General features: G+C 55.3%; 1 protein-coding gene across 2 annotated transcripts in view; it reads right to left on the reverse strand.

Moving 5' to 3' along the window:
• Positions 1-13807, reverse strand: part of SYNPO (synaptopodin) — a 31026-nt gene extending 17219 nt beyond the window's left edge. The window contains exon 1 of one of the 2 annotated variants that reach the window (XM_047092375.1): positions 13723-13807. The gene's annotated coding sequence lies outside the window, so the exon portion shown is untranslated. Of the gene's footprint in view, positions 1-12717; positions 12901-13722 lie in introns of those variants that run through there. The other variant, XM_047092381.1, reaches the window with a different exon arrangement.
• Positions 13808-23627: the final 9820 nt, after the last annotated feature.

The raw sequence follows: 23627 nt of genomic DNA on the forward strand, positions 1-23627 counted from the left end.
ATAGATTTTCTCATTGAACCTTCACAGCAACTCAGAGGGGAGGCTCCCTAACCTCTGTTGAGGAAAATGAGAGCCGCAAAATCAGAGAACTCACCCCCGGTCTCCCAGCCAGCAAGGGGCAGGCAGAGCTGAGTCGGAGCTGGGAGTCTGATTCCAAGCCCGGGCCCCTCCTTGTGAAGAGCTCTGCCTACAAAGCACACTCATTTCCCCCACCCACGGTTCCAGGCCCAGCCCTGCTGCCACTTCCTCCAGGAAGCCCTCACCAATCCATCCAGACTCCTAGATCAGTGCTCCACCTCTGCTCAAGCTGGCCCAGGGGCCTCAGAGCAGAAGGGGGTCAGAAGAAGCAATAGGTTGAGAAAGCTCAGGAACCCAGGCCCAGAGGAAGCAGGCCCGGCCCAACTCCTGGTATCTCCCTGTTGGAAATGGGCTGGGATCAGGCAGGGCTGCTGGCTGGGTTGGGGGGAACCTAAGAAGAGGGCTCTCAAGTGGGCATGGGCCTCAGCTGGCAGCTATCCCCTTAGGCTACGGGCACTGCTCATTGCTGGACTTCTGCTGTGGGGTCCTCTGCCAAGGACTGGGAGCCGCCACCTCTCTCCTCCCTGCTCCACTGGACTAAACACTCATCTACAATTCGAGTTTTAGGGACTCAGAAATGGTGACCCAGAGAGAGTCAGGTTCAGCCCCAGGTGCACAGCAAACTGGAAGGGACTGGTTCACAGAGAACCAAGCTCAGACTCAGGCTCCCACCTCCCAGTCCAGCCCTGGTAAGCCAGGCCTGCCCAGCCTCCATCATCCTGGCCCTGGGAGCCTTAGGAGTACAGAAAGGACTGCCACACCCTGTCCTTCCAGAGAAAATGTTTACTCCAGGAAACAAAAGGTAGTGAGCTGGGGGCGGGGGTGGATGGAGATGGTTTCCCCTAAATTGCCTCTGCCAGGGGTGTGGTGGGCCTAGGCCATCTCTGGGTCTCCAGCACCCAGCCCAGGGCCTAGCACGCTGGGTCTTGCATCGAGATGCAGCCCTTTCTCTTGGCCCTGTAGCAAGCCGGGGCTGGCGAGGCCTCCATCCTGTCTGGAGGCCCCCAGGCTCAGCAGAGGCCGCCGCTTGGGAGGGGTTCAGTAAGTGTTGAGGAAATAAGTGACTGAAGGATGATCCCTCCCACAGCCCAAATCACCTTCCCAGTTCGCCCCACCATTCATCCTGGGAGACAGCCTCTAGATCTCAGATTCATCTAGACTCTAGATCATAGATCTAGAAGATCTTGGAAGACCTTCTTGGATCCTGGAAGAAGAGAGGAGAGAAGGAAGGAGGGAGGGAGCCACACCTCTGGGGGCAAAGAGGGAGATGAAACCTCAAATCACAGCGTTAGACCTAAGAGCACAATATTCCATTAAGTGCTGAGAGAACACAGAACCTAGAAGAGAGATTAATTAGGATGAAGGAATCCGGGAAGGCTTCCCGGAGGAGGTGGCATATGCCCTCCATCTTGAAAGATGGAGCTGTGGGGGCATTCCAAGCAACGGGCCAGCCCAGCAGAGGCTGGAAGGCTCAACGCCACCCCCACCCCACGCCCCTCCACCACCCCTACCCCAAGTCAAGACCAGATGGAAAGGAAGAGGGATGGTCCCAGGAGAGTTCCTCGGAACTGTGTATATTACAGGGCGCATGCCCGGGACGGGAGGCACCGCGCCACTTGCCCGGGGGGCCTCCGGGTGGGTTACATAACCGCCCTCCGCCGGGGCCTCGGAATCGGCCGGGGACCCTTCTCCGCCTCCTAGTCCTCAGCCATCTGTCTGGGCCGCTTCCCTCTTACAGAAGAGGCCGCTGCAGCGAAAGTGAAGGCCAGCGCCCTGTGGTAAATTCCCCACATTCCTTCCTCACAGAAAAATAAATAGCCCGGGAGAAGGAACGCAGGAGGAATGATAATGACGGCAGGGCTCGGCGGTGGAGACACAGAGCGGGGTAAACAGAGAAAGGAGCCGGAGCGCCCCGCAGAGCTCCCCAGCCTCCGGGGACCTCTGCCTGTCCCCTGGAGGCCGCCTGTCCGTCTCCTGTCTACCTGTCCTCCGGAGGCCGCCGGTCCCCAGAGGCGTGCTCATCCGCCTCCCCTGGCGGCTCACTGGGCTGTGCCAACGCTCTCGGGTCCCAGGCTCGCTCACACCTGCCAAAGAAGGCTCTGGGCATCCCTGGGTCAGGGCAGGTGACAGCTGAGGGCAAGCTTGTCAGGACAGGGCTCCCCTGGCTTTTATCACTCAGGCTGCTGTCTACTGGGCACTTCTTACGTTCCAGGCATTCAGTTTTAGTATCATCCTTACGTTGGTATGTTGTTTTATTTTCTCTTTGCAAGCTGTGGCCTGGGGGTGCGGTTGAACCCATTTGACAGATGAGGAAACAGGCTCAGAAAGGTTTTGGGGAATCGCCAAGGTTATTTGGCCAGCGAGTGCTGTGAGGCCTCGGCTCCTGCCTCTCACTCCCACATCCGTTCAGCCTGCCTGCCCTTCCCAGAAAGCCCTCCTCTACCAAGTCCAGCCAGAGGTGCGGCCTGTGCGCCTCCCACGCCCTGTGCGGCAAGGCGTCCCGTACCACTGGCAGGCTACTTTTAGTAAGTCACCTCACCTCTCTGGGTCGCAGCTTCCTCATCAGGAAAACAGGGATGATGAGATCTGCTTTGCAGAGTCGCTGCTGAGTACGTGAGCTACAGCAGTGTGATTCCTACAGTAGAAACTACTGTGCACACCTGAGGGGGATTTAACGTCAGCCTTTTGCACAATCCACCTGTGCATGACTCTGCTGGGCTCCGGCTCTGTCTGTCTGTCTGTCTCTTGTCCTCCCTTCTCCAGCCCTCTCTGGGTCTGGTCTTGCTATTCTGCTCGCAGTCAGACACAGCCCAACTTGCCCTCATCCTCACACCCCCTCCTCCCCCAGCATCCTGTCTGCAAGGGCACCCCAGCGTCAATCTCTAGCTAATGTGCTGTGGCAGAGAGAACCAGGTTTGAAGGCCACGTTTGCCTCTTGCTAGATGTAAGTGTCCAGGCCGCCCTGGAGTGGCCCCCGATCCAAGAGTCCTACAAGGGAAGGTGCAGCCAAGGCTGCTCCCACCTCTCTGTGCACAGCCCCACAGCCTGGAGGGCACTGTGGCCCTGGGTGTGCTGGAGGCTGCTGACCCTGCCATGCCCCCTATGCCATTCACCGATTACCAGGCTGGTCTGGCTCCCCTCCAGCAGGAGGATTCTGCTGCCAGAGGAGAGGCTAGATCACCCAGCGCTGCCCTCCCCTCGTCCCTCAAACTACAAAGGCAGTTTAGAGGCAAGTCTAGTCCAGAAGACTGGAGGCCAGGAGGTTTGGTATCTGTCCTGTCACAATTTGGGTGAGATGCTGGACTAGTTCCTGACCTTCCTTGGGCTTCAGTTTGTCTGTGTGTTCCAAGAAGGGACTGGACTGGAACAGTGATTCCTAGAGAACGGTGCCCCTATACCTCCAGTGGCAGCAAAAGGATCTAAACGGTACCCTGATAATCTGAAATCTTAAGAGTTATGTAAATTTCACATGTGTATTGGCAGAGGGGTATAATGAACACGTCAGCCCTGTGAAAGGCATATTACTGCTTAGGGAGAGGTAAAAGTAGATATTTCAGTAATGAAAACTAGACAATTTAAAGGAAATAAGTATAGGTGGTGCATGGACTCATTCATTCAACAGATATTTACTGCACGCCAACTAAGGGCCAGGCACTGTTCACAGCCAGGAAGAGTAACAGAGATCCCTGTTTGCATTCTGGTAGGGGAGCAAGATAATAAATATATGAGTAACTATACGAGTAAGTCAGAAGGTAAATGTTATGGAAAGAAATAAAGCAGGGATAAGACATCAGCCGACTGCATGGGGTGGGGAGTGGTCTGCAAAGGCAAATAGAGTGACGGAAGTCACTGAGAAGTCACGCCTGAGTAAAGAAGAGAAGAAGGTGAGGGAGTGAGGCACGTGCCTGTCTAGGAAGAGAGAGCAGGCAGAGGCAACAGCTGGTGTTAAGGTCCCGAGGCAGGCTCGCACCTGGCAGGCTTGACGACGACGGTGCACCTAATGGGGAGGTGGGGCACAGGTGGAGAAACCAAGCTCTCTAATGGCCCTTCTACCGCCGCCCTTCAGGGTCTTAGGGGTCCCCCTGCATTGCAGCCATTTGTGCACACACGTGCACGCGCACCCTGCAACGCACGCATTCTCAATAGCTTCTTCATGCTGGCCAGAGCCTAGACTGCAGCCGTACCTCCTCCTGCTTGCTTCACACCGGCACTACAGGGGGCAAAGTGTGCGCAGGCTCGCCTGCACACCCACACACAGGGCGGGCAGAACCTGCCCGTGACCTGCAAGCACTTGCAGTCATGCGGGTGAGAGGCACAGGTCCTCAGGTGGCAGGCTGGCACGGATCCACACGCAGCAGGCATACGCCTCGTGGGAGGGCCCATGCATTTCTCTCCCACCAGCCCGCCCGGTCTCCAGGTGACTGAGCTCTCAGACAACCCCTGCCCAGAGGGCACGTGCTGCTGTAGAATGTGAAGTGCCCTGCTGGTGGGTCACATTCTCTTCTCCAGGCTCTCTGCAACTCGGCCATGGTTTCCTCTTTCTAGGGGTACATTAAAACCTACCACCTGATACTCAAATGTGCCAGTGGATTTTGTCACTCCGAAGAATGTCGCCCTTTCTCCCCATACTGCAATTAAATGGACAAGCCACGTAAAATGCCTCAGGGAGCACTGTAAATGCCACCAGCTGCTTCCAGCACCATCGCCTGTCACAATCCTGGTCCCTGGCTTCATCCTTTGAGGTTGCTTGGGGCGGCGGGGAGGGGCAGCTGAAGGGTAGGAAGAAAGGGCCAGACTGGGAGCCGGAGGTCTGGCTTTCAGTTTCAGTCTGGTCTCCAACCCATCATGAAGCCTCGAGCACATCTCCTCTCTGGCCCAGATCAGAATCCTGTAAGTGGTATAGGATCCCTCAGGAGGTGTATCCCAAATGCACATTCCTCCACATTAACAGTCCCCCTGAGGGGTTCTGAAGCAAGCCACGTTGGGGACCCACTGGGCCTGTGATTTTATAAACATGTTTGTGGAAGTGAGTTGACATATGGGGAAATGCTTGGAACACAGTTGGGTACCTAGCAAGACCCCATAATGTCAACAAACAATGCACTGAAGAAAATATATTTATTTACGGAATCATACGCCATCCCTTGAACACGCACCCTTTTAAAGTTCTACCAGCACCTTCGCATCCATCAGAGACAGAGGCAGAGCAGGAATTGTTACACTATTTTATAGATTAGGCACCTGAGGCAGAGAGAGACCAAGGGGCCTGGCCAGGATCTCCCAGAATGCAGGTCTTCAGCTCCCAGACACAGACCTTGGCTCAGTCTCACAAGATGTGCCACCCTGAGGCCTTATCCCTCATCCCCGATGGTTCTGATGTCCGGCCCACAATGCACCTGTCCTTCCACTGCAGGTTTACGAAAACTCTGGACACACATGACTTCTCACGGTTCACTGAGAACAGGACAGCCTCAGATAGTTAAGTTCCTTAACTAGCCATAGCGTTCCTCTCACTGGTCAGGGCAGTGGCTTTCCAAAGCCGTAAGGTTACATGCTACCATTTGACCTGGTGTGGTCCTTCTCTTCCCGTCAGCCTGAGTTCAAACCCCAGTTGAGCAGATCACTACTTTGAGCAAGTCTTATAAATGCTGTGCCCAGTCTCCTCCTTTGTAAAGGGGTCTCCTAATTCCTACCCTGCAGGGTGACTGTGAGGGCTAGGTCTCCTATGTGCTAAGCACCGGGTTTCAGGCCTGGCACAGAGGCTCCTGTGATGACACAGCACCATTAACTCATAGGCTAAAGTGTGAGTTGCTGGAGGCAGAGACTCTGCCTCATTCGCCAGGGTGCCCGCGGCTACTGCGTGTAATACGTGCTCAGTAAATACGTGCTGAATGAATGTAGAGATGATATCTCCAAAGCAACTCAGTCCTCGTCCCAGCTTACCATTCTATTTCCTGACCCATCTCCCAGCCTGGAGGCTGAAGGCACTGAGCAGGAATGGTCAGAGACAGAAGGGATGGGTTATGGGTAGTGGGAAGTGCCCCCCCTTCTGCCAAGGCAGTGACAACAAGCGGCATCCGGGGAGGGCGGTGTTCTTGGAGCCCTGAATGTAATCCTGTTGACTCAGAGGCATAAATAATGCACTAGCATGTTCTCTCCTCACTATCCTGTCATGCTAAGAATAGCAGCAGCTACCCTTTCAGGAATTCCACAGGGAAGAGAACAGGACACCAAGATGGGGACGAGCAGGGAAAGACGTCACTAGGCTGTGGATGGTCAAGTGCCCTCCTTCCAAGCCCACCTTCCCAAATTCATAAGACAAAGGACCCTGGAGGTAAGAGTGGAAAAGGCTCTTAGAGGCACCTGGTCAGGGGCTCTCCAGGGACAAGGAACAAGCACCACCCCCACCCTCTTCCTGGTCTCTTTTCCTCCTCCCTTCTGATGCCCATCCTAATACGCCCAGGCCTCAGCCACCCCTCCACACTCCTCCCCTCCGTATTCATGTGAATAAATATAGAGTGGGTGGTTCCTCTCTTATGGGTGGTTTCCTATGTAAAACTTCAGAGAGAAAAGAAGATTCTATAACTTTTAATTTAAAAAAAATTAAAAAAAATTTTTAACTTTTATCTATTTTTGAGAGAGAGAGAGAGAGAGAGACAGAGCACGAGCAGGGGAGGGTCAGAAAGAGAGGGAGACACAGAATCTGAAGCAGGCTCCAGGCCCTGAGCTGTCAGCACCGAGCCCAACACGGGGCTTGAACTCACGGACCATGCATGAGATCACAACCTGAGCCAAAGTCGGACACTTAAGTGACGGAGCCACCCGAGCGCCCCTAATTAAAAAAATTTTTTTAAGTTTAAAAGTGACTGACCTAGAACAGTGCCTCTCGAACTTTAATATACATTTAATATAATTGCTCAGGGATGTGGTTCAAATGCAGATTCAGATTCAGGAGGTCTAGAGTGAGGCCTGAGAGTCTGCATTTCTAAGAAGCTTCCGACTGGTGCTGATATTGCATCCATGGGCTGTACCTCGAGCACAGAAAACTAGAGTATTTCCCTATGATACAGACGGAGAAGCTGAGGCCCAGAGAGCAGCAGGGATGTGCCCAAAAGCATACAGCAGAGCTGGGCTCAGAACACAGGCCACCTGACTCCTAGGGTTTGGCCCTGAGGGGCTTTGGGGTTGGAAGGTGATGCTTGGTGTGGGGCAGGGGACAGACAGCAGTGACAGGCAGTCCAGGGGCAGGCCTCCATTCAGCCACGAGCCAGACCTCCTTGGGTCCGCGGGCTCCCACAGGAGTAAAAGGAAACAAGAATTATCCTGAACAGAGGCACTCAGCTGGAGTGAGTAGCTAAGACCCTGCTCTCAGCAACCTGCCTCTGGGCCCTGATGGGCCACCAGAACCTCGTGGAAGGCACGATGCATCAGGCAGCCATTAAACTGAGAGGATGAGCTGGCCTGACGAGCACTGTGCGTTCAGTTGTTGGGTAAAGCAGCTGGCGGAGTGCTGAAGGCCCCCAGGGTGGCTCTGCCAGGGTGCAGACCCACGGGAAAGGAGCCAGAAGGCAAGACCAGCCTCCCAGACCAGCACCGGGAACCGCTCCTCCTTCCCAGGATGGGCCTCGGACCCCTTGGCAGGCTCCAGGCCCTGCATGACCAGCCCCGCTGCCCCTGCACCCACACGCCTCAGCAGCGCTCCTCCTCTCCCCCCCATTGCCTCCCCGCCATGCACGCCGGGCGGTGAGCTGGCCCTCCTTCAAGTGCTCAGACAGGGCCCAAGCACTTCCTCACTCCAGGGCTTTGGCAGTGGCTGCTGCTTCTGCCTAGAGCCCTTTCGTCCTTACCCTCTCTGTTGTCCCTTTCTGGCCACACTTATCCTTCAAGTCTGTTTACGGGTCTCAGGGAGAGGGCTGCCCGCCCTGGGAGGCTGCATTCCTCTGCCTGTCCTCCAAACTCTCATTACATCTGTAATTCCATTGTATCTTTGAAGCGTCAGTCTGCCCTGACTGATGGTGGTTAGCAGCCCTGAGGGCAGGGACCTTGGCTGTCATTGCTCCGCTCAGTCCCTGCCTCTGTGTGTAGGCCACGGCTGGGGCTCAATAAACATTTGTTGACGGGATGAGGGAATAAATGGATGAAAACACTGCTCACGTCACTACTGCAAAGCCTCCCACCTCCGTGGTTTCTGGCCCTGCTCACCCTGAAGAAGTTGTACAGGACTGGGGTTGGCAAGACCATCTGCCTCTAGTCCTGTGCTCTGCCACTCTCCAGCTGAGGGGGCCTCACAGGTCATATCACTCTCCGAGGCCGGTGGGCCTCTCTCTAGCGCTCTTTTTGGGTCTAAATGGGCGATGGCATCTGGCAAAGGCTTTGGAAGCTATAAAGAGCTTTAATTGGTAGCATTACTCTGTCTGTGTTTGAGGCCCAGAGAGGGAAAGAGCCCCACTCAAGGCCACACAGCCAGTGCGTGGTGACACCAGACCCCACAGGCACAGCTTAAAGCCAACAGCTAAGCTTCAAGCCCACCCAGGCTCAGTGAGAGCACCATCTGCCTGGAGGCTGGGCAGGGGTGGAGGAGGGAGAGCATTCAGCCTCAGGCCCAGAGCCAGGGTGGGGTGGGTGGAGCCCCCAGCGGGAGCCCTGAGTGGGGCCTGGCAGCTGGGCATGGGGGAGCCAACTGGCACAGGCTGGGTGGTGGCATGCTTGTTCCCCATGCGCGTGACAGTCTATTTTTTAATCGGCACCCTCCCCATCCCCCAACTCCATGTGCCCTCCCAAAGGGCCCCATATCAGGAATCGTGTCCTGGCTGAGCCACCTTGGGGATCAGTGGGAAGGTCCCCAAGTCCCATCTCCTCTTGGAGCCCACAAGTACTAAGCATCCCAGAAGGCAGGACAGGAGGGCTCGGGAGGAAGAGTACCTCCGACTCGTGTGACCTCTGGCTGGTCCCTGGATTGTCTGACCTCAGTTTCCCCCATCTGTATAGTGATGGGAGGCATGCCAGACTCCGCAGGAGTTCACTACAACGCAAGCTCTTGGGATTCACTCGAGCTCCACGACACTGATGTTGCCCATTCGTCAGGTTCTGGCAGAGCCTCCGTGCCCACAGCCCTCCCAGGGTACACTTGATCCTCCCTGACCTACTCCCAGGGTAGGAGGGCAGGTGGGGAGAACAGAGGCTCAGCTGGCTCAAGGGCCAACCTCAGAACCCCAGACCCCAAACCTCAGGTTCCTCCTCCCAGGACCTGAGGGACAGAGATGAGGAAGATCAAAGAGGAATGCTGTGTGTTCTTAAGCAGGTGGCCTGGCCTCTCTGAGCCCCTGGCGCTCCATCTAAAACAGGAAAGATTGTGTTGTGCAGAAGTTAAGTTCCCAGGATTTGGAGCCAAACTGCCTGGGTTTGAATCTGGCCACTCACCAGCTGTGTGACCTTGGGAAGCCCACTTAACCTCTCTGTGCCTTAGTTTCCCATCTGTAAAATGTTGATAATAATAGTATTTACTTCATGGAGTTGTTGACATGTAAGGAACTTAGAATGTCCTTGGCACATAGTAAGTAACCATAAATAGTAACCAGTTTTCAAGAACTTTGGTTTTTATCTGTCGAACATTCTTAGTCTCCAAGAGATTTTATTCCAGAAGATTAGGCATAAGAGTCTCAAGTCAGCTTACTCTCCTGTCTGTGAGGCTCATCCAGCCTGCCCCTTCCTAGTCCCTCCTGTTGGCCCCATGTTTTCGGTGTCTGCTGAGCTCTTTCACCCCCATGATCCCCTCGCATCCTTCCTACCCCATTTCATAGCAGCTCAGAACCCAAGCCTGAGCCCCAGAGGAAACAAGTGATTTGTCCAAGACCACCAGCCAGTCAGCTAAGACTGGAGGTTCAAGTATTTGTTCCTGAAGTGCGGTCCAGGCCCTTTTCCACTGTGCTGTGCCCGTCCTCCCGCCATCAAAACCTGTTCCTGGCCAAACGTCAAAAATTTATACTGAGATGTGAGTCTTGAGCTAGAGTCTGTCTCCTCAAAGGCTTGCTAGTTTAACAGAGATCAAAACATGACCATACTATTTAATAAGTAATACTTATCTTTTTTTTTAAAAAGCATTTACCATCATTTAATTTCAAAACAGTAAAGACAGGGCTTATTATTTTTTCTATTTACCGATGTGGAAACAAAAGCCCAGAGAGGTTATATAATAGGGTTAAGACCTCCCAGCCAGTCGGGAGGAGAACCCAGGGGTCTAGCCACCGTATCCGTGTATCAGCCATGCAGGAAGCAGGTCACATAGGAGTAGACTGAACTTTGTTTTACCTGCCGCAGCCCTGGGAAGCTGGACAGGGGAGGGCAGGGGAGGGGAGTCACAGTCCTATAAGACACTGCCTCACCAAGTGGAAAAGATGAAGCTAGGAGACAGGAATTTCAGGCAGTGGCCAGTTGGTAAAGATTTCATTCTGGAGAGAGAGGGCTTTTGTAAGCCTCTGGAATTACAGGGCCTGGAGGCCGTCCCCACATTGATTCCCCCCTCTGGCCACACTGGGTAGCGATTGAGCCCCAGTATCTAGGGACAGTTCACAAAGGACTATGAGCTCACACATACACAGGCCTAACTCAGCAGAGCCCAGCCACTCCTCTGACCAGAGCACAGGCCTGTGGCTCCTTTGGGTCTGCAGCCTGAAGCCGTGAGGGATGAAGGCATTTTCATAACTTAGAGCCAATGGCCACCCCACCTCCACCCCAGCTCCTCGTGTAAACCATTTACTGTCCTTTGAAATACCCTTCCTTCCAACCAAATCCCTCCCGTATCTCTAGACCCAAGTTTTGGAGGTACCTCCTCCATGAAGCCAGCCATGACCACTCCTTCAAATAATACTCAGGTCTCTACTCCAATGGAGTGAGGGAGGCCTTCCCTAGCCACCAACACAAAGTAGCCCCTCCAACTGTTCTCTATCTTAGCAGGATGAGTTAAAATAAATAAATAAAAATTATACATATATATATATATATATATATATATGTATACACACACCACTTTTATCTACCTGAAAATACCTTATTTATTTCTTTGCTGTTCTTTTTCTTGTCTATCTCCCCAGTTAAAATGCAAGCTCCTTGAGGTCAGGGACCTGCCTTGTTCACTATTGTAACCCTGGTGCCTAAGAACCCACCCCATCTCGTTGCTATCCAGGGACACTGAGGTCTCCATAAAGAGCAAGGGATTCACGCAAGGTCACACAGCCAGCAAGCGAGCAGCGGAGATCAGCTTAACACCCAGGTCCCCGCACTGCGGCCCAGGGCACTTGGCCATCCCCACCCCCACCCCAGTTGACCCTCTGCTGGCCTATCTTGTCACTGCCTCCACATGACAATGGGGGCCAGAGCCTGCAAATCCTCCACCCGTCCACTTCCCTGGGGGCCTGCAGTTCCCCCAGCTAGGCAGCCCTGCCTGCTTCCCCCCTTGGTCCCTCCCTTCCTGGCATCAACAGCTCTGATGAGCTCATGTCTGGAAGCCTGGGAGCTGCCCTGAAGGAAAAGGTGCCTCCCAGGCCAGGCCCCTGGGCCTGCAGGTGTATACAGCTCCCTGGGATGGCAGCGCTGACAGGTGGAGGGAGTGTGCTGACCCAGGCCCAGTCCACCTCCCAGAGCTGAAAGTAGGCTCAGGGTGACAAGTGTCAACCACGGGCACAAGGCACGGGGTGACAAGGACATATAGAAAAGTTTCCTCCTGCACTCCTCCCATTTTTCCAGATGCTCCTCTGCCCCTCGCCCCTCCCCTATCAAGGAGCTGCTCTGTCCCAAGAAAAGGGGGCTCTGCTGCCTTCTACTCACAGAACTAGCCCGGGCAGATCTCGTCCCCTCCGCAGCCTCAGTCCCTCCAACTCTAGAATGGGGAGATTAGATCAAGTGCTGACCCAAGAGGCTAGGGCTCAGTTGAGCCGCAGGCACCTGAATGCCACAGGATTTTTTTCTTTTTTTCACCTTAGGGGAAGGGCAATAGCTAACAAGAGAGGGAAAGGGTTAAAGGCCTTATTTTAACCATTAAAGCTGATTCCAATCACAGCTTAATTTAGGTGCCAGCTTAATTTGGGGAGGCGGGGGGTGGGGGGCTAGCCACCCTGCAGGCCACCCTGAAAACAGTGGGAGCCAGGGTAGCACAGCAGCAAAACACTTGCCTTTTGGAAGTTCTCTGAATATCAAAATAGAATGATTCTAGTCCGTTCCCCTTGTACAGATGGGGAAACTGAGGACCAGAGAGGAGGAAGAACCAAACCAAGATCTCATATAGAGACAGAGGCAGGGGACCCCACTCCAAAAGGCATTTTCGAACTCCCTTGAGAAGTCCCATCCCACTGCTTGAGGTAATATGGTGGTTGGTTTGTGGCTCCGTCCCCCAGCACAGGATGGGGGCAGACCTGGGGTTGGTGACAGGCTGGTGGGCACCAGCACGACTTCCAGTCCCTGACCCCAGCATACCCTAGTCCCTCTGATCAGTGTCTAGCCTCACCCTACACCCTGCAACATGACAGGGGTGAGGCACCCTCCGACTGCCCCTCCACCCAGCAGGGTCACCGCAGTCTCTAATGCAGCTGACCCCTCAGGGGTCACTCTGCCCACCCTCTCACCGCAGAGAGGACAGGGACTCACCTCCAGATCACACAGCAAGTTGGTTTATTCCAGTGCCACTTGTCAGTCAGGGTAGGGTGGGGGGTGGGGTGGTCTGGTGCTCTCCTGCTCACTCTTGTCCCTTGTAGACAACCCAGACATGGAACACAGGGGGCCCTTGTCCCAATCTAGGGTAAGCCCATAAACTGGGGTGGGGGTAGGGAGCAAGGGAGACCCTTCCCTCCCCCCCAGAGTCCTCAAAGAGGTCTTGTCAGGGCCCGGTTGGAGCCCCTGGTCCACAGTGCAGTGGTTAGGAAGGAACCCCGCCCTCCACTCACTTCACCTCCATGGTCTCTCACCTTGGCAAACTGGGGAATGGTCGGGGTGTTGTGAGAATCTGCTGTAGAGCCCTTAGGACAGTTCCTCCTCTGCCCCCAGGCGCTCAGGAAGGGCCTCGATTTCCCCAGGGGGTCCTGCCGGTGGTCCCCGCGGCGGGAAGGTCCCGCGTCCCCGCAAGCCTCGCCCTCTCGGCCAGAGCACTGCGCCGCCGCCCCGCCCGCGGGAAGTGGGACGCGAAGCCAGCACACGCCGTTCTGCTACCCCACGGGCGCCCATGTTGGTCAACCCGGCCCGAGCCCAGCCCGCCTTTCCCAGAGCCGGCTAGGGGGCGCAGACCCGTCGGTCTGGTGCCCACCCGTCGGCCCGCGCTGCCCCGGCCCCCGATGTGCTTGCGGGTTGGGGCTCGAGGGCCGGAGCCCCAGCGCAGCCCGGGTAAGTAGCTTCACCGCGTCGGGGCGTCCTCCCGCTCCGGGGCTGCTCGAGAGCTTCGGGATTTCTCCAGCGCCCCCTCCCACCCCGCCCCACGGTACAGATGGGGAAACTGAGGTCCGGAGTGTAGCAGCGACTCTGCCAAGGTCACCCTGTGCGCGGGGGACCGGAGCCCAAATGTGCCACCTCCACCTGGGCGGCACAGGGAACAGCACAGGTGGGAAGGGGCGAGGCCCGCTTGGCACCTGCACCCCCGCCCCGCCAGCGCCCCTCACTCACCTCCAGCCGCCGCGCGCGGTCCCCGAGCTCACCGGCGCCGTCGCCTCCGCGCACCTGGCTGCGTCCGTCAGTGCGCCCCGCCCCGAGCCCCCCGCCGCCCCCGCCCCCGCCCCGCGCCGGGCGCCCCTTCCGCGTCGCCGCCGCCGCCGCCGCCACCTCCCAGCGGGCTTCTCGGGGACCCAGAGCTGGGAGCCCGGAGCCGGGAGGGCTGGGCGGGCGGGCGAGCAGCGCTCCTGCCGCCCGCTCCCCGGGGCCCTAGCGCCGCCCCGCCCGCCGCCCCGCCCCGCCCCGCCCCGCCCCCGGAGGTGCGACTCCCTCCCCCGCGGGCTCGGCCCCGGGATCCTGGCGGTCTCCCTTTTCGCCCGCTTTCCTTCCCTGTGCTACACTCTGCTGCCTTGTTGTGTCTCTGTTTCCTCCTCCTTTTTTTGTATCTCCAGGTCGGTCCCTAAATCCCTCTGCTTTCATTTCACCCAGTTCTTTCTGTCTCTCCATCCATTTCAGCTCCCCCTCTTCTCCCCCCACCCCATCCCTCCAACCACCTCTCTTTTAAATCTTGGTGATTCTGGCCCCATAACTGACACCACTCCCACCTCTCCAGCCCCTTTCCTTTCAGATCCAGATGCGGTGCCCCTCAGGCCCATCTTCGCTCCCCCTTCTTAGCCCTGGTGATTAGAATAACTGTCTACCTTAGTAGGACTTAGGCAAACGGGGACTGAGGAAGGTCGTCACCTCCCCGCTGGCCTGGGGCCATGCCCTGACTTCACTGGTAGGTCAGCAATAGGGATGCTGTGTGGCTCCTGAACTTCGGTTCCCCATCTTTTTTTATTGAACTAAATGCCATTCAGACTGAGCTCAGCAGAGCCCCATGACAGTGGTCGGTGTGCATCAGAATGGGGGGGGAGGAGGGGGAGATGCTGTTAAAAGCGGAGATTCCCACATTCTAGCACATCCTCCCAGTGGTGAAGAGGCAGTGGGCTTGGAAACAGTACTGATAACAAGCACCCTTCACACTCCCACCAAATTTGAAACAAAAGTAACTGCACTTGGAAAAATGTTGGCCTGGGTTTTCACCAAAGTTTCCTGGGGTTCCAAGTACCCCACCCTTTCAACCAGGGTGGTTCCACTTTCATTTGTCTTTCATATCAAGGTTCTGTGTTTAGACTCCTGCTAGAGGAAGTTAGCCATGGGCTCATGTAAGCCCACCCCACCCCACCGCACCCCACCCCATATAAGCCCACCCCACCCCACCGCACCCCACCCCACCAGAGGTTCTGTGAAACACTAAGCTGCAGGTGGCCTGGCTTTGGGACATCCCCTGTCCCCAGTGGGCGGGCTCAGAGTGCGGGAGGTCAGGTGACAGAGAGGCAAACCCTGTCTGGCTGCTCCCATCTCTCCTCACTGGTTGGCCTCATGGTCTGCAGGGAATTCCTCTGCCCCCACGGCTGCTCTTGTGCTGGGGCCACCACAAGTGGAGGTGGGAAACATGGAGAGAGAGGGTCCTGGGGACTGGCACCAGGCAAGGTATTGCCTGCCTTGTAAGCCCATGTGCTAGAAAAGTGGCTATAGTCCAGCCTGTGGAAAACCAGGAAACAAACTGTGTGGGTGAGAGAGAGAGAGAGAGAGAGAGAGAGAGAGAGAGAGAGGGAAAGGGAGCGAGGGAGGGAGGAGAGAAGCTAGAATTACTGTGTGGGTGGGTATGAAAGAGAAAGAGATGGGGAAGAGGAAGGAGGACAGAAAGTGGTTCAGTCTGTACGTAGGTGTTTGAAGGTGGGTGTGCAAGAGTGGATATGCCTACAGGAGAGAATGTGTGCATGCAGGAGAGATTTTAAAGTGTGGGTATGTGAGCAAAAGAAAATGGAGAGAAGAACATGCTTTTGACCTGTATCTGAGGAAAGGAATATGTGTACTGGTATGTTTTCAGGCGGGACTGTAGCTGTGTATGCAAATCTGATACATGTCATGTGTCACAGGTGAAAGGTAGGCATGCCTGAGTGAGGGGTGTGCGTGTGTGTGCTCATGTGTACCCCACGTGTGGATAGGTAGGTGTCTGAGGGCACGTACATGCATGTGTGTGCAGATATGTGATTATATACACATGCGTATCTGCATAAGAACATGGTATGCATATGTCTGTGTATGCACCCATGGGGGTGTGAACATGTGTGTGGGTGCACGGGTGAGGTATATGTGACCCTGTGAGCCTTGCTTCTGCACCATTGCCCTCCTATTATGGTCACTATGGAGTGTGGGATTGAGAGGGGGTGTGGATGGCATCCTGCCCAGCCTCCTGCTCTTTCTACCTTCTCTCGCACAGGCCTAAAGAGCAGGGATCCTGTCTTTGGCCCAGTAACCACTGTCAGCTCTTACCATGACCGGGGGTTCCTCTGCCTCAACCATAGAAACATGGTCGGGGCAAGGTGCATCTGACAAGCCAGATCCACACCTTCATCCCCACCTTAGAGGCTCGGAGCAGTGTCCATTCGAGTGGGAAAGGCCCCCAAGCCCTCTAGATGGCCTGGGCCCCCAATGACAAATGGCCTGGAGACGGGGGAAGGCAGCTCTCCCAAAGCCACAGACGAAGGAGGGGCTGGATCAACAGTGGGTCCCAGGTCTCCCTAAGTGTACCCAAGGGGGAGGGAACGTGGCTTGGCAGAATCCCCCACCATCCTGCAGAGCCTGAACAACCTTTTTCCAGCCCTAGGTGGGTGGAAGAACACAGCCTGCTGCCTTGTTTCCATGGAGACAAGGCAGCACAGAAGGTGGTTGAAAGCATGGGCCTAGACCTCCTGGGGTTCAAATCTCCGCTCCTCCACCCACAGGCCTGAGACTCTGACAAGTCACTTAAAGTCATTGTGCCTTAGTTTCCTCATCTGTGAGGCAGAGATAAGAAAGGCGTGAACTTCCTAGGGGTGTTTAGAGGGTGAAATGAAGTGACCCATACAAAGCAATTAGCACAGTGTGTGGCAGCTGAACTGGGGGAGGGGGGGCGGCAAAAGCCCTGGGTTCCAGCTCTAGCTTCGCACCAACTTACTGCGTGACCTGGGGCAAGTCTGTTACCATCTCCGGGCTTCAGAGTCTCCTCAGGATTATCTACACAATCATCTCCGTGAGCCCTGCCAGTGTTGACCAGCTGAGACTTTGCGGTGAGGACGGCGGCTATAGCTCAGGGCTGTCTTGGTGAGCCGTGGACCAACTACCACCGGCGGAAGCCCAGCCGTGAGCCTTACACACTTTCCTTCTCATATCTATTCTCTCACGTTGGCAGCAGCTGACAGCAGGAGACTTGAGCCGCAGTCATCTCTCTGCACCCCCTGCTCCCCTAGCCTGCCAAGGACCCCGTTCTGCCCTGCCCAGCTGGTACTCAGGCTTTAGAGCAATGGCACCACGTACCCACCCACCCCAAGTGGTGGGTGCCCAAGGCCGAAGATGCCATGACCCATACTTAAAGCTGCCAGGGAGCACTCAAGGGAGGCAGGTATAATTGCGGAAGGACGGGTGTAATTGTCTGAAGATGCTTATATTATAATCCTTTGGTGGTACCGGGAGGAAGCTTTAAAAGGAAGCCCTAATCCACTAATAACCTGGCAGCCCCACAGGCCTCTTCCCTCCGGATCTCCAGGCAGAGAGAAGGGACTCTAGCCACTCCCTTTCCCGAGGGAGCAGAAAGGCCAGTGTGGGCTCTGACGCACGACCACCCGGATTTCTCCTCTCCTGCGAGACCCAGATTCCTTCCTGCTCGCACCCGTGAGAAGACTTCCCTGAGACATCCTCCTGAGGTCACTCCTGCGCCCTCTGTCCCCAGAAACGGTCAGGACAGAACTGGAGACCATCTGGCTGGACGTCAGAGAAAGAAATGAACGGGACTGTGAGGAAGAAGACCGTGATCACAGTCTCAGCTCCAACACTGACTGTGTGACTTTGGGCAAGGGACTTGGGTCTCTGAGCTCCAGCTGTGTCACCTGTAAAAGGGGCAGAGTGATACCTGCCTTGAGAGACTATACCTATACGGTAAGATCGATGAGAATGAGATAGTAAGAAATGACCTAGCTCTGTGTGAGAGGCCAACAGGATTCATTAAATGTGGCCCCTCTTCTCCCTTCACCCATGGTCTCTTCCACTCCAGGATGTCAGCAGACAGCACACTCCCCTTGTAAATCCAGAATACAGCGATGGCTAAGAACAAAGTCCCATGTTCAAAAAACTCCGTGGTTGAATCATGGCATAGTGGCTTACTAGCCAGGAGTCCTAGATAAGTCACAAGGCACCTACGTTCTTTGAACCTCGACCTTCTCATCTGTGTAATGGAGATAATCATAGTATGTCCCTCATGGGGATTACTGTGAGGTTGCGTGAAGTGATGTATATAAAGCTCTTAGCACAGTGGGCTTAGCACATAAGGGCTTAACAAATAGTAGCTGTTATACTGTGGAGTTGAGGATTATTTTAATTATTATTAACATCTGTCACGGGATCACCTAACATTTCCAAAACACTACCCCAGTCTAAGATCACTGAAACCTCATAATGGCTCTGTGAGGTAGAGAGGCCCCTGTTTTTGTTTTATTTTCACAAATGAAGAAATTGCAACTCTCTAAGGGAGAGCGATTTGCTGGGGTTTGGCTGGTTCGTATCAGGTCCAGAACCAGCACCCATGTCTCCTGACCCTCAGCTGTGGTCTGTAAGAGGAAAAGGAGGAGGTCCTGGGGCTTTCAGGCTCTAGGGGACCTGAGTTGGGGCTACTCTGGTGTGAGGGCCCACCTCCAAGTTTAGAGCTGCTGGGTGCTCCTGGGGTCCTCCTTCTTCTTGCCCTAGATGCATCGAAGACATCTCCTGGATCCTGCCCAGCTTTCTGTGTGACCCAAGCATGGGGGAGTTGGTGGGGTGTGGGGTGGGGATGGCCATGGGGGGTGATCAGAGCCTGGAGAAAATTATTTCAGAAAAGAGAGTGGGCGGGACGGCTGGTGCGATGCCAACCAGGGCGGTAGCAATGCCTGCAGAGAAATGAGGTGTTCCTTCAGCTTCCTGACGCATTAGCCCTCCCAGGCCTGTGTCCCCCACACGCCCTGTGCCCCCAGGATCTGCTGGCAGCAGCTGCCTTCTGAGCAAGCATGGCCTGGCTCACGTCCTCTCCATCTGGACCCACTTCAGTGTTTCCATGGGCCCAGGCAATGGAGGTGATTCAGTGCGGGTTTCCCTGTCCCGCCCTGCTCTGTGGCTCCTGACTCCTGCAGCCTATAGGAAAATTATCTCCCTCCCTCCCTTCCTTCATCCCCCTCTTCCTTCCTTCCTTCCTTTCTTTCCTTCTCTTCCTTCCTTCCTTCCTTCCTTCCCTCTTCCCTCCTTCCTTTCCTTCCTTCTCTTCCTTCCTTCCTTCCTTCCTTCCTTCCTTCCTTTCCTCCCTCCTTCCCTTCCTTCTTCCTTCCTTCCTTCCTTCCCTCTTCCCTCCTTCCTTTCCTTCCTTCTCTTCCTTCCTTCCTTCCTTCCCTCTTCCCTCCTTCCTTTCCTTCCTTCTCTTCCCTCCTTCCTTCCTTTCCTCCCTCCTTCCCTTCCTTCCTTCCTCCTTCCTTCTTTCCCTTCCTTCCTTCTCGTCCTTCCTTCCTTCCTTCCTTCCTTCCTTCCTTCCTTCCTTCCCCTCTTCCTTCCCTACCCCTCTCCTGTCTTTCTTCCCTCCTTCTACGTTCTTTTTTTCCTTTGTTCCTTCTCTTTCTCCATTTGTTCATTCACTCCTTCCTTCCATCCAGTGAATACTGAGCTCTTCCCTATACACTGTCCTTGGGTCCCCACTTCAGCCCAGGTGACACGGGTCCTGCTTTTGTCATCTCTAACAGATGGGAAACTGGAGCCTGGCTGAGGAATGTGGGCCCAGCTCAGTCACCAATATGCCGAGAGACCTGGAGCAGTCTCTTCCTCACTCCGGGCCTCAGTTTTTCCATCTGTAAAATTAGGAGGTCAGCTTGGATCAAAGGCTTCAGTCTGTACCTCAGAAACCCCATGAGGGCAGCAACCATGTCTGCTTTGCCCGGTGCTGTGTCCCCAGCACCCTCAAGTAGCCGGCACACTCAATATGTTCAATGAGAGGCAGTCCTGCCCCTTCATTGCCTGGAATCCAAGGCCATTTGTTGCCATGAATGACTAAGGGCAGACAGAGTGAGGGATGGACTTTCGTGTAACCAAGCATGATATCAGGGCTTTCTTTCCGTGCCTTCTCCCGTGCCCCCCTTGGCAGAGAAAAGAGCGGGCATAGATGTGGCACGGAATCCCAGTCTCCCCTGTCTCCCCACAGTCTGTGGGACTGTGACAGACTGTTATGGATCATGGGAAGATATGGTCAGGAGACCTGTGGGGTCCCCAGTGGGCTCTGGCAGTCCAGGGGAAAAGGGACGTGAGCTTACCTGGTTTCTGGGCAACCCTGGGCCCCGCGCTGGGGCTGGGGCCGGGGCTGGTTGTCATCACCAGCTGAGCCTTCACCGCGTTCCCATCCTGGCCGGCCTTGTTATCATGCTGGGACCCCCCTTGTGCTTCTCTGGAGTGTCTGGGTGCCTGGATGCCCAGGGCCTTGGGCAGCTCTGGTGCCCCCTGGGTGGCCCTGCAGGCAAGGCTGTCCCCATTCCTGCTGGCCACCCTGTCCTCATCCAAGTTCGTGAGCCCTGCCTCTCCCTGAAGGCCCTCCTCACCGCTGCTCTCCTCAGCCTCCAAAGCCAGACACCTGTAGCTCCCATCAGGGATCCGGAAGGTGCAGGGAGTGGGCCTGTCTTCGCTGGGTCCCAGGGGGGCAGGTGGGAGGTGGGGACCCAGCATGGTGCTGCCTCTCCTTAGAGACGCACAGAAGTGGGGGCCAGGCCGGCCACCTGTCTTTGCTCCTCTCCAGGGGTCTCTTCTGGCTCTCTGCAGCTTTCTTTTCTTCAGCCAACTCACAGAGCTGTGGCAAAGTCCAACTGTGGGGCCCTCCTGGGCTGGGTCGGGTGGTGGACCCCCAAGCCTTCCTCTCAACCTGTGTCTGGTCTGTGAGGCTCTCCTTCAAGATGATCTATCTGCACGGGGAGAAAAGAAACAGCAGATGAGACCATATGCTGGGTGTTCTGGGCTGAATTTCGGAGACTTGTCCACCTTAAGGTGGCCCTGAGAACTGGCTGGGGTTTGGAGGTACAGGTCTCACACATCCACAGCCAAGTCCCAAGCTTCAGTCATTCGACATCCCAGATGTTCACCATATCCTTGTGCCACCGGACACTTTATTTGCTTACTATTTTCCACAAATCAACTTTAAATAACTTAACTTCTATCACTTTAGACTTATCTTAAGCCATAATCGCAGGAAAACCACAAGTATGTCACGCTAAGTCATTTCCCCCCCCAAGACCCATTAAATAAATATCTAGTTATTTAAAAATACTTAACTGGGCACCGCCTAGAAAACATTCTCTCACATGCCAGAAAAGGTACATACACCACAGGAATCACAGGAACCGTGGGGCGGAGGACCCAAGACTGGGGCCAGGGGGCCACGGAAGAGGCTGTGTGCACCAAGGGGGACGGGGCAGCAATGTGCTTGTGTGCCCAGGCTTTGAGCTAGAACCCCAGCTCGGCCACCTGCCTAGCTGCCCTCTCTGAACCTCAGCTTCCCTGTCTGCAAAACAGGAACTGTACCATCCCCATGGAGGACTAAGTGAGAAAATACGTGCAGAGGACTCAGTATGGTTTTTGAGACGTGTTGGCTGTTCTTTGACTTCGCAAAAACATCTTGAGTTTTTATTGCCAGACACCATACAATGGGGGATAAAGAAGATATGGTATTCTGATTTCTGAAGCCTTAAAATCTGGTGGGGGGAGTGGTGAATGATAACAAGAACCATAATAATAACAGTAGGATTATTTATAAATGTTAACAGTGATGATGGCTTCGGAGCGAGGGCATGTGGGATGCGGAGAGGGGTGCGTGGGAGAGGAACCTGGGCGGGGAGAACTGGCTGGGCTGGGAGGCAGATGGAGAGTGGGTGTGGAGGAAGAGGGAGGAGCCTAGGCGCAACCAGGTTTGTTGCTCTGGTGATGGGGGGGGGGGTGATTTCGTTAATAGAGATCGGGAGTCCATATCCCAGGAAGGGCAGGTAGAGCTTAAGATGGCCAGTGGCCACGTACACTGGGAAGAAACCCTGGGATTTATAGATCTTGGTTAACAGATTCCACCTCCGCTTAGCGGTGTGAACTCGGGCAAGTGCGCACACTCCGAATCCCACTCGTCCTATTGCAAAATGGGGAGAGAAGAACCCCCCGCCTAACACACACATACACACACACTCACAAACACACACACCCTGGCTGGCCCATGGATAGTGAGAACCCTGAGTTGTGAAAGTCTGGACACTGGTGACCACGGGGCTTACACTGACCTTACCTGCTGTGGTACTTGACCTGGAGGTCATGCCTCCACCCCAGGCACCCCTACCCCCCCGCCCCCCCGCCACCACTGAGACCAGCAGGCTGGGTTAAGGCCTTGGCTTCTTGGTTGGAGCTGTGCCAGGAGAGTGTGGTAGGTAAGAGGCAAGATAAGCACATTACCGGGCCCTGGGGCAAACCAGTGCCAACTAGGGAAAGGCCAACAAGCATCAGGATCGGAAAGATAACAGGCACCTGTTATAGCAGCCGCAGCGGAAGGGAAATCAACACAAAGAAGCTAGCCTTCTGCCCAGAGAAGAACGGGCACTCACGGTATTGAACACCTACGCCATACTGGGCCATTTGCTCAGGTTGTGGAGATAAATCATCACCACCACCCCTTGAGAGGGGTACTGTTATCTCATTTCAGAAGTGAGGAAATTAAGGCTCAGATAGCAAAGTGACTTCTGCCTAAGTCACACAGCTAGTAAGTGACAGGGCTCCATCTGTCCCCAGCTCTGACACCTTGACCGTGATGGTGGACACAAAGAGAAGAGATGGCTCCAGGGCCCTTCCCTCTCCATGCTCTTTTTGAACTCACAAGCTGCTGCCAGATTTCCGCCACTAGAGAGTCACAGAATCCTAGAATCTCACGAAGAGCCAGTAGAATTCTGAAAAGACCTAACTGGCCACGCGACCTTGGGCAGATGCCTTTTGTACTCTGGAGTCCGTTTGCCCAAAGGCACAATGGCAGGGTTGAGCCACATGAGGCTGGAAGGTCCATCCAACGTTGGCATTGCAGGATGCCATGATTCTAGGCCCTTGGAGCCCCCCTCCCCCGTCACCACCGCCACCCACACCATCACAGAGCCAGATGGCAACAGGCAGGAGTGGGTGTGGGGGGCAGGGCTCTCCCTGACACGCCACAGGGGCCTCGCCTCGCTCTATCTCTGCTTCTGTTTTGCTGTATTTGACGGTGGCCACGGTTTCCAGGAAAGAAGAGAGAGGCGGAAGAGTTAACTTTCCGCCACCCACACAAATATTTTTGGCCAGCGTTGTCTTCACGCTGCCAAGCCAGGAGGGAGGGGTTGGCAGGAGCACTCCGATTCAAGGCTCCCTCCTGAGGAGGGAGGACTCCCAACCCAGCTGGGGGGCCGGGGCAGGCCCCTTGTGGCCTGAGCCCTGGAACACCCACTGAGCTCAGGAGGCCAGGGCAGGGGCAGGGTGGTCAGGACCCACAGCAGTAAGGGCAGCTGCTGCTTACTGAGCATCTGCTAGTGTGTGGCCAAGCCTTTTACCTAACACTCCTGGGGGGGGCGGCTGTGTGAATGCTGTCTACAGATGAGGAAACTGAGGCAAGAAGAGGTAAATTCCAAATCCAGAGGCACACCGGTGGTGAGTGGTAGAACAGGATGTGAATTCAGCTGCTGGGCCCTGTGCTCTCACCCTCTGCTCTCAGTGGCTGCCCACTTAACTCCGGAACCCCTGCAGGGGGCCTGTCTGTGTGGGCACATCTCCAAATGTGGGCAGGA

This window comes from Lynx rufus, unplaced genomic scaffold (assembly GCF_022079265.1).
Source record: "Lynx rufus isolate CCGP_SWC_20201006 ecotype Redwood Valley unplaced genomic scaffold, mLynRuf1.p SCAF_1, whole genome shotgun sequence".
NCBI lineage: Eukaryota > Metazoa > Chordata > Mammalia > Carnivora > Felidae > Lynx > Lynx rufus.